Here is a 15437-nt window from a genome sequence, read left to right as displayed (position 1 = left end):
AGGGAAGTAGTAGGGAGACAAGGGGCTTAAGGGAGGAATTGTAAAGTTACGGCTCTGGCAGCAATGCCACCAGACGAGTGTAGTATAAGTTCAGAGAGGGTCAGAATTAGACCATAGAGAGCATGGAATTCCAACTCTTTGGGCCAGAGAACACAAGGATAGGCAGGAATGAGTGCACGGAATAATATGAAAGCAAGAGTGAGAATGTTCAAGGAAGAGTCAAATTAGGCCACCAACCCGAGGTTCACGATGACCAGGGACTAATGCACACAAGGACTGGAATGGCAGAGTTTGGGATGACCTTAGCTTTGGGAGAGTGGAAGGAAAGAAGATGGTTGGAAGTACTTTGGAATAGACTTAGAGGAAAGAAAACACAAGGAATAGAAAGCTATGGATATACTACACCAAAGGAAACCTGCAGTCACCAGTTTTTTTTGTGTGAACTGATGGTGTTTGCAGCTTGTCATGGTAATTACAGTGGTGCGTCTGTAGTACATTCAAAAGTACTTACTTTTAGGAATGAAATGAATGCATATTTAGCAGCAAATCAGCAGAAAACAAAATGGGAGTGGATACTGAATGTTGATTTAAACTTTACGTCAAAATTGATCTTTTTACATATTTATATGAAGATTACTGAAATGAGTTGCAATTAGCTGATTTTTCACTTACTTGTCCAGCAAGAACACTCAGGGAGTAGTCAGGGTAACGTATACAAAATGCTGGAGGAACTCAGCATGTCAAGCAGCGTCTACGGGAATGAATAGTCAATGTTTCGGGCCAAGACACCTCATTAGGACTGGAAAGGGAGGTGAAAGAAGTCAGGGTGCAGTCAGATGATATAAAGGACTTGCTTGCTTTATTTTTTTTTGGAACCTTTTATAAACTCACAACATTCCAAAGTGCTTTAAGACATTCAGAAATACTTCTAACCCCTATTGTAGAGTAAAAAAAAACATCTGCTATAACCAACAGAAATAGACTGGTAATTCACAATGAAGCTCCTTTGAGCAATTGTTGGAGGTTATCTTCACCCAGTGAGCTTTATGTCTCTCGTGTAAGATGATCGCTTGAGAGAGGGTAGAATATCAGAACTTTGTTGCTGCTGAATCATTCTCATCCATCGAGTGGGAAGACTCAATGGCCATAAGTGTCGTGAACATACAAGATTTATCAGAAAAGGCTCTCTTTTATGTGGGACTTCAATGGAATCTAGCTGTTTTAAGTATTTCCATTGTTTAAAAGATCGATACAAAACAAAACAGGTGACACCATGTTGAGTAGTTTTCTATTATCCAGCTTGAACCGTTGGGTCTATGTATGTTTCATAGTGATACACAAAGGTTTTTTTAATGTTTGAGAGATTCTTCACAAATCTCTTTCACATCAGCACTAAGGTAAGTGCCTCAATTACCATTGTTTAGTGGTAACACAGGCATGAATGTGGCTTTAAAATTGCACACAGAATGGCTTTCAGAAAATCCAACAATAACATAATGTGGTTTCTGTAATCTCTTTGCACCTTCAGTAAAATAGAATCACAAAAATCTGTAGAATCTGATGCACCTTGTGAATTTGCTTATACCTTGCTTGAATTTATAAATGATAATGTGATTTAAGTTATGCGACAATGCAATATGTTTTATGATAAAAAGGAGGGGTGTGTGGTGGATAGCAGAAGACAATAAGACCAAAGACTAAAGAGACAGAAGCAGAATTAAGCTTTTGGCCCATTGAGTCTGCTCTGCCATTCCATCATGGCTGATTTATTAACCCTCTCAACCCCAATCTCCTGCCTTTTCTGTGCAAACTTTCACACCTTGACTCTTCAAAAACCTATAAACCTCCTCCTTAAATATACCCAATGACCTGGCCTCCACAGCCACTTGTGGCAACATATTCCATTCACTCACCACCCTCTAGCTAAAGAAGTTCCTCCTCATCTCCACTCTAAATGGATACCCTCTGTAACGTTCTCCTTCGCGTGTAACGAACGCCAAATTCAATGTCGAGATAAACCACAGTCAATGAAACCAGATCGCAGTAAGATTAACCATTTATTGTTCACTCTTCACATTAACATATGGTGAAAACTGTTGATAAAACAATACAAGATTGATACAGTATTTGTTCCTTCCTTAATGTCACATTTCAATTGTAAATACTTGCAAAGGTGACTATAACTACATTACACTAAGGTGCAGTATACAGGCAGAGTTTACCTGCTCCATTGACTACTTTAAATACACTTCAATGCAAACTATCCGCAACTCTTTAACTAACGAAAGCATAAACATTATCGACCGTCGTTACCTCTAACAGGATCGGCATTAACATCTTAGTTCAATATATCGATTATCTATCAACTTACAGCGTTGCTCTCACTGTGATTTCTAATGCCTGCAAAACAACTTCTGCTCAGGTGTGCCTCGTGGTGAGCCCCCACCCTCGCGTTAATTTCAAACCGGTACTTTCCCACAAGACGCGGCGAAACCGGATGTGACGTCATCGCATGCCGATATATTTTACATGCAATGAATATACTTTAAACACTTCTAATTCTAACTAGAAAATACTAACAAATGAATTACTAAGCGAAAATATTATAAACTAAATAACTGTCGTAAAGACAGCACACCCTCAATTCTGAGATTGTACCCTCTGAGCCCCTGGCCCTACCGTTACAAGAGACATCATTTCTACATCCACGCAATCTAGGCCTTTCAACAGTCAGCTTTCAATAAAATCCACCCCCCCCCCCCCACCACCATTCTTCTAATTTTCAGTGGGTACAGGCCCCGGGACATCAAACAATTCTTATGTGATAACTCTTTCATTCCCAGAATTATTCTCGTGAACCTCCCCTGAATACTCTCCATTGCCAGCACATTTTTTCTTAGATAAGAGGCCCAAAGCTGCTCACAATACTCCAAGTGAGGCCTCATCAGAGCCTTATAAAGCCTTAACATTGCATCCTTGATTTTATATTCCAGCCCTCTCAAAATAAATGCAAACATTGTATTTGCCTTCCTCACCAGTGACTCAACCTGCAAGAAAACTTTTGGGAATCCTGCACCATGACACACAAGTCCCTTTGTACCTTGGATTTTTGAACTTTCCACCCTTTTGGAATGTAATTTATGCCTTTATTCCTTCTACCAAAGTGCATGTCCATATATTTCTCTACACTGTGTTCCATCTGCCACTCTTTGCCCTTTCTCCTAATCTGTCTAAGTTCTTCTGCAGCCTCTCTGCTTCATCAACACTACTTGCCTCTCCACCTATCTTTGAATTGCCTGCAACCCTAGCCACAAATCTATCACCTCCATCATCCAAATCATTGACATATACCCCCCTATGGAATGTAACTAATCACTGGCAGCCAACCAGAAAAGACTCCTTTTATTCCCACTCTTTGCCTCCTGCCTGTCAGCCGATCCTCTATCCAAGATAGGATCTTTCCTGTAATACTGTGGGCTCTTGTCAAGCAGCCTTATGTGTGGCATCTTGTCAAAAGCCTTCTGAAAGTCCAAGTACACAAAATCCACCGATTTTCCTTTATGTATTCTTCTTGTTATTTAGACCATAAGTCTATAATTAGGCCATTTGACCCATCAGGTCTGCTGTATTTCCCACACAACTCCATTCTTCTGCTTTCCCCTCTTAATCTTTCACACCCTGACTTTTTAAAAATCTACTAAACTGAGCCTTAATTATACTCAATGACCTGACCTCCATAGCTGCCTATGGCATTGAATTTCACAGAGTTGCCACTGTCTGGCTGAATAAATTACTCCTCATTTCTATTCCAAATGGACATCACTCTCTATTCTAAGATTGTGCCCTCTAGTCCTAGATCCCTCCCCACTCCACTATAGGAAACATTCTCTCCATATCCACTTTATTGAGGCCATTCAACATTCAATAGATTTCAATGAGATCCTCCCTCATTTTTCTGAATTTCAGTGAGTACAGGTCCACAGCCATCAAACACTCCTCATATGATAAGCCTTTCAATCACGGAATCAATTTCCTGAACCTTCTCTAATGTCAGCAAATCTTTTCTTAGATAAGTAGCCTAAAACTGCTCACAATATCCCAAGTGAGGGCTCACTCGTTCCATATAAGACCTCAGCTTTACATCCTTGTTTCTTCAAAGAATTCCAAAGATTTCTCAGCCAAGATTTTCCCTTAAGGAAATCATGCTTGGCCTATTGTGTCATGTGCCTCCAAGTACCCAGAGACCTTATCCTTAACAATCTATTCCAACATCTTCCCAACCACTGAAGTCAGCCTAACTATCCTATAATTTCCTTTCTTCTGTCTCCCTCTCTTCTTGAAGAGTGGAGTGATATTTGCAATTTTACTGTCCCCTGGAACCAGGCCAAAATCTAGTGATTCTTGAAAAATCATTACTAATGCCTCCACAACCTCCTCAGCTACCTCTTTGAGAACACGGGGGTGTAGTCCATCTGGTCCAGGTATCTTATCTACCTCCAGACTTCTCAGCTTCCCAAGCCCCTTTTCCTTAATACTGGCTACTGCACTCACTTCTGCCCCTTGACACTCTTGTACCTCTGGCATATTGCGAGTGGCTTCGACAGTGAAGACTGATGCAAGATACTTATTCATTTTGTCTGCCATTTCCTTGCCCTCCATTACTATCTCTCCAGCATAATTTTCCAGGGCCCGATATCTACTCTTGCCTCTCTTTAACTCTTGATATATCTGAAAAGATTTTGGTATCCTTTTTGATATTAGTGGCTAGCTTACCTTCATATGTCGTCTTTTTTCTCCTTTTGGCTTTTTTGGTGTTTTCTGTTGGATTTCAGAAGCTTCACAATCTTCGAACTTCCCACTAATTTTTGTTCTATTATATACCCTCTCTTTTGCTTGGATATCATCTTTGACTTCTCTTGTCAGCCACAGCTGCATCATTCTGTCTTTAGAATACTTATTCTTTGGTATGTATCTATCTTGCATCTTCTAAATTGCTCCCAGAAACTCCAGCCATTGTTGTACTCCCATCAGCCCTGCTAGTCTCCTCTTCCAATCAACTTTGGCCACCTCCTTTCTCATGCCTCTGTAATTCCCTTTACTCCGCTGTAATAATGATACATCTGACTTCATCTTCTCCCTCTCATACTGCAGGGTGAATTCTAACATATTATGATCACTGTCTCCTATGGTTCCTTTAACTTAAACTCATGAATCAAATCTGCTTCATTGTACAGCACACGATCTAGAATAACCTTTCCCCGAGTGGGCTCAACCAGAATCTGCTCTAAAAAGCCATCTTGTAAGCACTGAACAAATTTTCTGTCTTGGAATCCAGGTACAATCCAATTTTCCCAATCTACCTGCATATTGAAATCCCCTCTGACAATTGAAACATGACCTTTATATATGCCTTTTCTATCTCATGTGTAATTTATATCCCACATGCTGGCTATTGTTCAGAGGCCTGCATATAACTCCCATCAGGGTCCTATTTACCCTTGCAATTTCTTAAATCTACCCACAATGATGTACATCTGCTGATCCTATGTCTCCTCTTTCTTAGGATTTGATTTCATTTTTACCAACAGAGCCATGTTAACCCTTTGCCTACCTGTCTGTATTTTCAATACAGTACAATATGTATTCTTGGATTTTAAACTCCCAACTGTAATCTTCTTCCAGCCACGACTCAGTGATGCCCACAGCATCACAACTGCCAATCTCTAAACTGCATTACCTTATTCCATAGACTGTGGGCATTGAAATATAACACCTTCAGTCCTGTATTCATCAGCCTCTTCAATTTTGTCCCCATGTTATACCGCAATTCATCCTACTGACTGTAATTCGCCCTATCATCTGCCTGTCCATCCTGACAGACTTATGCACATCATCTGCTCGTATACCAACAGCTCCACTCTCAGCCCTCTCACTCCAATTCCCATCGCCCTGCCAAATTCTTTTAAACCCTTCCCAACAGCTCTAGAAAAACTGCCTGCAAAGATATTTCTCCCTCTGGTGTTCAGGTATTACTCGACCCTTTTGTGCAAGTCACACCTTCCCCAGAAGAGATCCCAATGGTTCAGAAATCAGAAGTCCTGCCCCCTGCACCACTTCCTCAGCCACACATTCATCTGCCAAATCATCCTATTCTTACCCTCATTGGCACTTGGCGTAGGCATCAATTCAGTGATAACTACACAGGGGGTCCTGCTTTTCAGCTTTCAACCTAACTCCTTAAATTCTCTTTTCAGAGCCTCCTCTCTCTTCCTACCTATATCACTGGTGCCAATATGTACCAGACTTCAGGGTGCTCACCCTCCCCCTTTAAAATGCCGTGGACTGGATCCAAGTCATCTTTGACCCTGGCACCAACATACCTTCCAGGTGTCTCTTTTGTGTCCACAGAATCTCATATCTACTCTTCTATCTAAGAAATCCCTTATTATTATTGTGGCCCTTCCCTTCTGAGCCACAGTGCCAAAGACTCATTGCTATGGCTACTCCCCTGGCATGTTGTCTCTCTCAAGATGAATCAAAACAATATACTTATTATTGAGGGGAATGGCCACAGGGGTACTGTACTTTCTATCCCCTCCCAGTCACACACTCCTCTGCAATGTAGGGGTGACTACATCCCTGTGGCTCCTATCTATCATCTCCTCACTTTCCTGGTGCAGACGTGGCTATCCAGGAGGTTGGAGCTCTCCCAGAGTTCCTAAGTCTCACACAAAGAACACAACACAGTCCCTAGAGCCATTCTCACTGCACTATCCGACGCAGAATGAAGAAGAAACTTACTTCGCCCAAGCCTGTTGAGCCAAAGCCTCCCCAGTATAACACTGGCCCAATCACACAATGACCACTCCACTTGTCCCTACCAATGGCCCTTGCTAATAAATCTAGGTACAATTGTCCTGACAGTAAAAGCCAATACCCTTTTTAAATCGATCACCCTGACTTGTGTGGAGCCTCCTCTGTCGGATTCAATTGGGCCGCAGGTAAAGGTCAAAAGTTTGCATATGCTCCTTTTTAAATAGCTTTCCCACTCGTGTGTGGAGCCTCCTCTGTTGATTAGACTGGGGAAAAAACAGAGCCAACCCTTCATACCTGTCAGAAGCTTAAGGCTTTCTCGTGTAATGGAGTTTCCTTCCAATGATGACAAATTTCCCTTCAACACGCGTGCAAAAGTTGAAGTTCAGGTTATTCAACCATACACTTAATACAGCATAGGAGATCAACCAAAGGCCTTTAGGAATAAGAACAACTCTTAATACACGAAGGACAGGTTGTTTGTGAAGGATTTTGTAGAGTCCTGCTTGCTATAAAAGGCAATATTGACACAGCCAATAGAGCCACTGCCTCATGGTTCCAGCTGCTGACCTTGTGTGCTGCCTTTGTAGAATTTCAGTGTTCAGTGGGATGGCATGGAATTCCTCTGGGTGCTTGGAATTCCACACGAGTTCTGAAGATGTAGGTATGTGAAGAGCAAGAGGATAAGACGTGAGAGAATAGGACCAATCAAGTGTGACAGTGAATAAGTGTGCATGGAACTGGAGGAGACAGCAGAGGTACTTAATGAGCACTTTGCTTCAGTATTCACTACGGAAAGGGGTCTTGGCGATTGTAGGGAAGACTTTCAGCGGACTGCAAAGCTTGAGTATGTGGACATTAAGAAAGAGGATCTGCTGGAGCTTTTGGAAAGCATCAAGTTGGATAAGTCGCCGTGACCAGAAGAGATGTATCCCAGGCTACTGTGGGACGTGAGGGAGGAGATTGCTGAGCCTCTGGCGATGATCTTTGCATCATCAATGGGGATGGGAGAGGTTCTGGAAGATTGGAGATGCGGATGTTGTTCCATTATTCAAGTAAGGGAGTAGAGATAGCCCAGGAAATTATAGACCAGTGAATCTTAGTTCAGTGGTTGGTAAGTTGATGGAGAAGATCCCAAGAGGCAGGATTTATGAACATTTGGAGAGGCATAATATGATTAGGAATACTCAGCATGATGTTGTCAAGGGCAGGTCATCTCTTACGAGCCTGATTGAATTTTTCGAGGATGTGACTAAGCACATTGATGAAGGTAGAGCCGTAGATGTAGTGTATATGGATTTCAGCAAGGCATTTGACAAGGTACCCCATGCAAGGCTTATTGAGAAAGTAAGGAGGCGTGGGTTCCAAGGGGACATTGCTTTGTGGATCCAGAACTGGCTTGCCCACAGAAGGCCAAGAGTGGTTGTAGACGGGTCATACTCTACATGGAGGTCAGTGACCACTGGTGTGCCTCAGGAATCTGTTCTGGGACTCCTACTCTTCCTGATCTTTTTAAAGGACCTGGATGAGGAAGTGGAGGGATGGGTTAGAAAGTTTGCTGATGACACAAAGGTTGGAGATGTTGTAGATAGTATGGAGGGCTGTCAGAGGTTACAGCAGGACATTGACAGGATTCAAAACTGGGCAGAGAAGTGGCAAATGGAGTTCACCTCAGATGAATGTGAAGTGGTTCATTTTGGTAGGTCAAATATGATGGCAGAATATAGTATTAATGGTAAGACTCTTGGCAGTGTGGAGGATCAGAGGGATCTTGGGATCCAAGTCCATAGGACACTCAAAGCTGCTGCACAGATGACTCAGTGGTTAAGAGGGCATACGGTGCATTGGCCTTCATCAATCGTGGAATTGAGTTTAGGAGTGGAGAGGCAATGTTGCAGCTATAGAGGACCCTGGTCAGACCCCACTTGGAGTACTGTGCTCAGTCTGGTCATCACACTTTAGGAAGGATGTGGAAACCATAGAAAGGGTGCAGAGGAGATTTCCAAGGATGTTGCCTGATTGGGGAGCATGCCTTATGAGAATAGGTTGAGTGAACTTGGCCTTTTTTCCTATGAGCAACGGAGGATGAGAGGTGACCTGCTAGAGGTGTATAAGATGATGAGATACATTGATCATGTGGATAGTCAGAGGCTTTTTCCCAGGGCTGAAATGGCTAGCACGGGAGGGCACAGTTTTAAGGTGCTTGGAAGTAGGTACAGAGGAGATGTCAGGGGTAAGTTTTTTATGCAGAGAGTGGTGAGTGCATGGAATGGGCTGCCGGCGAAGGTGGTGGAGGTGAATGCGATAGGGTCCTGGATAGGTACATGGTGCTCAGAAAAATAGAGGGCTATGGGTAATTCTAGGTAATTTCTATGTTAAGGACATGTTCGGCACAGCTTTGTGGGCCAAAGGGCCTGTTTTGTGCTGTAGGTTTTCTATGTTTCTATGTACAAATGGATAGGTTAATTGGGTACTGTTGATTTCCCCTGCTGATGAGTAGTAGAATCAGTGGGAGCTGAGGAGAATGTAGGGGGGGAATAAAAACAGATTATGGTAAAGGGGTGCTTGATGTCTGGCACAGACCTAGTGGACTGAAGGGTCAGTTTCTGTGCTGTAGGACATATTCTTCAGTAATTACAGTAGAGTGTCTGGATATTAAGGAAATCCAGTGGTAATGTAGAAAAATATGGCTGTAAATCAGAGGTGACCTTGATCAATGGCAGGTTAAAGGTCCAAACAGACAAAACTTGCTCCTATTTCTTCTACTTATTCTTGAATCATAGTCCGAGGTGCTTCATTCCAAACTCCAGATAATGTGGTTTTTGCCAAAAAGGCTAAGTTGATCCCAAACTTGCTTTCAATATCAGAAATGGTGCTTAACAGAATTAATTAAATAAGCTCCAAGTAGGAATTTGGAGGAAAAACTTAGCTTTATATAATGCTTTTCATGAACTCAGTTCATCATAAAACAACTCAAGAAAAATTTGCTGAGTTTGGTCACAGTTATAATGTATTGTGGCTCTCAGGGGCTTTCGTAGCAGCCAGCGCTACTTATTGTTCTTGCGTTAACATGCATTCATGGAATTATAGTGAGATGTTCCAGTTCATTTATTGTTACATTTCAGCTCAAGTTATACAGTTGTTTGCTTGTGTGTTTGTGGGTCACCCTGACTGTGACCGGGTGTGTAATAATCACCTCCCCTGTCTGTATGTGACTGAGTTGGTTCTCATCGAGTGACGGCACTCTGTCTGTTATTGTGCTTGTCGCAATGAAACTGGCAGTTGAGATGAAGGGGCTCTTCTCGTCTGTCATCATGGACTGAATGTTCGCCACGGTATGAAAACAAGGCGTCAGCTGGGACTTTAGTAGAAATGGGAGGGTTGCAGTCTAGCCTGGAGAATTGGTATGAGCTTTCTTATGTAATTAGTAGTGGCCAGTTCAACCCTCTTTTTTGATTTCTGCAAAATAGTTGAGTGTGTCCAGGTGGAAGGAAAAAAAAATGGGCTTTCAACTTACTAATGACCGAATGGAAAAAGGCAGGTTTGTGCTGAGGAATCAAAGTAGATTGTGAGGTCTAGAGTCAATCTTATCATACAATAGGTCCGTTTAACAGTAGAATTCAAGCTCTCCTTGTGCCCTGTGGTCCATACGTTCAGACATCTATGTGTTTTGCTCAATGAGAGGGGAAGAAGAGGGAATGCCCAGGGTGGCAGGGGTGATAGGTTAGAGTCTGCAACACAGCACCAGGGTTAGCTCTGTTGACTGAGTTGGACTTTGCATAACTGGAAGAGGCACATGACTGGATTCACTCCAACCAGCTAGAGATACCTTACCAGGCTTCACAGTGACAATCAAGTGCTAGCTTCCCACTTACAGGCAGCTGGGCGCTGAGCTAGGCTGATGACAAGTTTCACCAGAGTCCCACCTCCTGCCACCTTAATAATACTGCACTTTTCCTATCCTTAAATCAAAATAAATACAGCAGAATGCTTGGTCCATGGAGGATTTTGCATTTGTTGATGAAAGAAGTTTGTACTCGAGGGCACCTTGTCCCCCAGCTCGCTGATTGTGATCAAAGCCTAGTGGTTTTCCTTTCCATCTTGTCAGAATGAGGTGCCAAGGCGCATTAAGCTAACGGGCAAGGAAGGACCAGTGATGAGAGATCGATGTGCAACACAGGTTCCTACTGTGGGCTTCAGCTGGAGTGTCATTATAAGTTTCTGTTAAAGTCTCTAATGACCCAACGTCAAACAGCAAAAGGCAAAGCAATTCTACACATTACACTAGTTGACATCATACTGTTGGTCTGTAAGGCCCATCCTGGAGTTTAATCTCCTTCTCACATGTGAAGCTAATCAATTTCATCCTTACAACATCAACGTAGTGCAAATGGAATATCAATAAGTTGTAAAACAGTAAAATAAAAGATGTAATTTCATTAACTGGTGCCGCCAGAGCTGAACCTGTCTGGCTGGCAGGAACAATAAGGAATCTGTGTGGAATATTGGACAGAAAAGCTCTGAAGGCTGGAGATTCATAGCTGCAGCTTTTGACGTAGTCTCCCCAATACTTCAAGGAGCTCTAGAACTCTGCAATACTCTGCAGCAGGAATTAAAATGCAGCATCATCTGACTCCTTTGTGGAGTGCAACCCCATTTTATAAATAGTAGCTTTGCAGGCCAGCTTGAAATTTCTCAGAGCTTCCAGTGAGTCTCAGCACCCACCTCTTTAAGACACACACATATTCCACAACCTATAGACTCACTTTCAAGGACTCTACAACTCATTTTCTCAGTATTATTTATTTACTATTTATTTTTCATTATCATTAATTTTTTTGTTTTTGTCCAGTTTGTCTTCTTTTGCACATTGGTTGTTTGTGTGTAGTTTTTCATTGATTCTATAGTATTTCTTTGTTTTACTGTGAATGCCTGTGAGAAAATGGATCTCAGAGTAGTGTATAGTGACATATATGTACTTTGATGATAAATTTACTTTGAACTTTAATGATCTGGTCTGTATGAAGTGTATGCAAGACAAGCCTTTCACTGTATCTCGGTACATATGACAGTAATAAACCAATTCCCATTCCAAGTGGGAGTGAGGACATTTTAACCTGTGGAGCCAGTGCTTCATTGTGATGTGTACATAAGATTATTGCTTCCTGTGATAAGCTACATGCTGAGCACTTGCACGCTTCTTTTGCAGGTTCCCATGGGCGTTTGTGTTATGTGGGAGGAGCTTCCGTGTCATCCAGGAAGGGAAACAGCAGGTTTACATACAGTTGGAGGCCACTTTATTAGGTACACCTACGCATCTGCTCGTTAATGCAAATATCTAATCAGCCAATCATGTGGCAGCAGCTCAGTGTAGAAAAGGATACTTCCGTGGCCAAGAGGTTCCGTTGTTGTTCTGACCAAACATCAGAATGTGGAAGAAATGTGACTGACCATAAAATAATTGTTGGTGTCAGATGGGGTGATTTGCATATCAAAAAAAAACGCTGATCCCCTGGAACTTTCATGTATAATTTCTAGAGTTTACAGAGAAAATGGTGTGAAAAATAAAAAGCAGATGTTCAGCACAGTTCTGAGGGTAAAAATACCTTATAAATGAGAAAGGTCGGAGGAGAATGGCCAGATTCGTTTACACTGACAGGAAAGTAACAGCCAGGCGTGGCAACAACAGTGTGCGGAAGAGCTTCTCTGACTGTACAGATCAAACCGTGAAGTGGATGGGCTACAGCAGCAGGAGACCAAGAGTATAGACTGAGTGACTACTTTAAAGGAAGTACCTAACAAAGTGGCTACTGAGTGTACAGGCTTGCTGTAAATCAGTTACGGTTGTAACAATGTGTCTGAAGATGTTAGGAAGGTTTAACCTTCAGTATCAGCAGAGTGCAGTGTGGAGTGAACGTGTGGAGTGGTGTGCACACTCCACACTGACAATGAAGGCACTTTTAATGTGATTGATCCTTCAGTTTATTTACTGCAATACAGCGCAGAATAGGCTCTTTTCGGCCTTTTGAGCTGCCCAGCAATTGCCCAGTCTAATCTGAGCCTAACCACAGGACAACTTACTATGACCAAGTAACCTACCAACAGGTACGTCTTCTTACGGTGGGAGGAAACCGGGGCAGCGGGAGGAAACCCACACGTCACGGCGAGAACGTACAAGCTCCTTCCAGGCAGCCGCAGGAATTGAACCCGGGTCGCCTGTACCGTAAGGCTTTGTGCTAACCACTATGCCACCGTCAATCGGAGGTTGCTGATGGCGCAGCTGGAAGGGGCAGAAGGGCCTATTCTGTGCTTTATCTCAATCAATCAATCAATCCCATCGCTTCTGACACTTCAAATGTTAATGACAGCTGACATTCTGAGTGAACCACTCCACACTGAGCCATACTGTCATAGAAAAGTACAGCAAAAGTACAGGAATATGAAGAAACTGCACCAGCAATCGTAAAATACTCGCTCAAAACTGAGCATTCAGTACTAGCCACAAGCATTCAGAAACATGGACATTGGCAACGTTGTCTCACCTCATAGTTTTGCTGCTTTCAACAACAGAATGCCTCATCTGAATGAATTCCAGCTCTCCCCTACCCTCCAAACTGGACATAGAAGACCTCATGAGGCATTCTGTAAAAGAGGAGGGGAGATCTCACCAGTGTCCTTGGCAATATGTATCTCAATCAGCTCCTGAAAAATTGGTGATCACTATCACACTCTGGATCATAGGAGCTTGTGCACAAAGCAGCCTTCATACTTCCTTCATTATAAAAGAGGATACAATTCAAAATTACTGAAAACAATTTGTCAACTCTTGAGGTTGTGAAATATGCTTTTTAAATGTGGAGTTTTCTCTTGAGTTTGGAACATGATTTCACTCCTCTGACCTGGCCTGGGAAAGTTTATCAACAGAGTGAATGTTCAGGTAGCTGAACCAGATAGTGGGGACCACAGTTGGAATGGTATTGACCAACACTGCTCAGGAGTTCTCACTCACATGGAGAAAGTCTGAATTCAGACATAAGACCATAAGATCATGAGACAGAGCAGAATAAAGCCACTAATTGATGGGCAGAATGGTCTAATTCTGCTCCTATGTCTTATGGTCTTATACTTGAAGTCAGATTTTATCTGATAATTTATTATCTTTCTCAACCTCATTCTCCTGTCTTCTCCCTGTATTCTATGATGATCTTACTAATCAAGAACCTATCAACTTCCACTTCAAATAAACCCTGGAGCTGAGCTGAGCTTCCTCAGCCACTTACGGCAATGAATTCCACTGATTCACCACCTGGCGAAAGAAATTCCTCCTCATCTTTGTCCTAAAGGGACACCTATCTGTTCTGAAGTTGTGCCCTCTGGTCCTAGACTCCCCCACTGTAGGACACATCCTTTCCACTGCCACCCTATTTAGCTCTTCCAATTTTCAATAGATTTCAATCAGATTCCCCCCTACCCCATCCGGACCCTCTGCAGTTCCAGAACAACCCTCAGAACTCCATGCTGTTAATCCCACCAGAAAAGGAGATAAAGTTGTATGGTGCCCGTAACAGGAGGCTTATCCTCTGTCTCTCTAAGACTCCTGGTAAGATTTCAATTACCCTGCCCTGGTCGACTTAGTCTGAGAACATCTACCATCTCAGCCAGGAAACTTGGAAAGACGCACAGTATTATAAAGAAAGCAGTGACAATTTAATGGGATGAGAAGAACATATTGCTTAGTTAGGATGGGAGGAATATTCTCAAGACAAAAATGCCTTCCTTCTCATTTTCTAGATGCAAAAGAATCTTTTCCTCCTGTAAAGATAAAACTTATCCTCGTAAAGCTTAACACTGGAGTTCAACTGAAGTGAATTAGCCATTAGAAAAACACAATTAATTAAGGAACATCTGTGTAGCCATATGGAAATTAGGAATAATAAATTATACTGATAGTAATTTGGCAAGTAGGCCTAAAGAATAATTAATGCCACTGTTTTTTTATGAAATGCTCCCAAATACCTCATGAAATATACAACAGAAGAAAATTATCAATCCAAACGTTTATTTTAACAAATAAGGCAACTTTTGAACAGTTTTATTCATTACCTGTGGAAAATTTGACTCCAGCTTCCAAATGGGAACCATTATCAAGAAAGATTTTAGGAGTGGTTTTCCTGATTGCTTGAAAACACAACAGAGAAAAGTGCTAATCATGCACCAACTCATGTCCATGTTAAATCATGTTTTTAACTTATAGGAAATAAGCCACATAAAATTCAACAACCCGACAAGACCCACTAAGCTGAGATGGCTATCTCCTTTCTCTCAATATTCTTTGTGTTGCATTGTAGGAGCTGTGATTCTTTTCTCACAGGCAGAGAGCAGATGTGTGATGCTTTGCGTTGGGGACACCAGATTTCATTTGTATATGTTTGCCCATGATGAGACCGAGGAGGCAAGTGTCTGCCCCTCGATGGAAACAGACAGTGAGAATTACCCAGGCTCAACCTGAAGTCAAGACACTTAGATGTATATCTCAAATCCAGCACGGCTACACACTGAAAACCACGTGGATCTACTTTAAATTGTATATCCAGAGGCCAGATTGTACATTCAGGCCATGTCTG

The sequence above is a fragment of the Hypanus sabinus genome, chromosome 9, assembly GCF_030144855.1.
Source record: "Hypanus sabinus isolate sHypSab1 chromosome 9, sHypSab1.hap1, whole genome shotgun sequence".
NCBI lineage: Eukaryota > Metazoa > Chordata > Chondrichthyes > Myliobatiformes > Dasyatidae > Hypanus > Hypanus sabinus.
The sequence above is the reverse complement of the archived record's forward strand: the minus strand, read 5'-3'. Positions refer to the sequence as shown.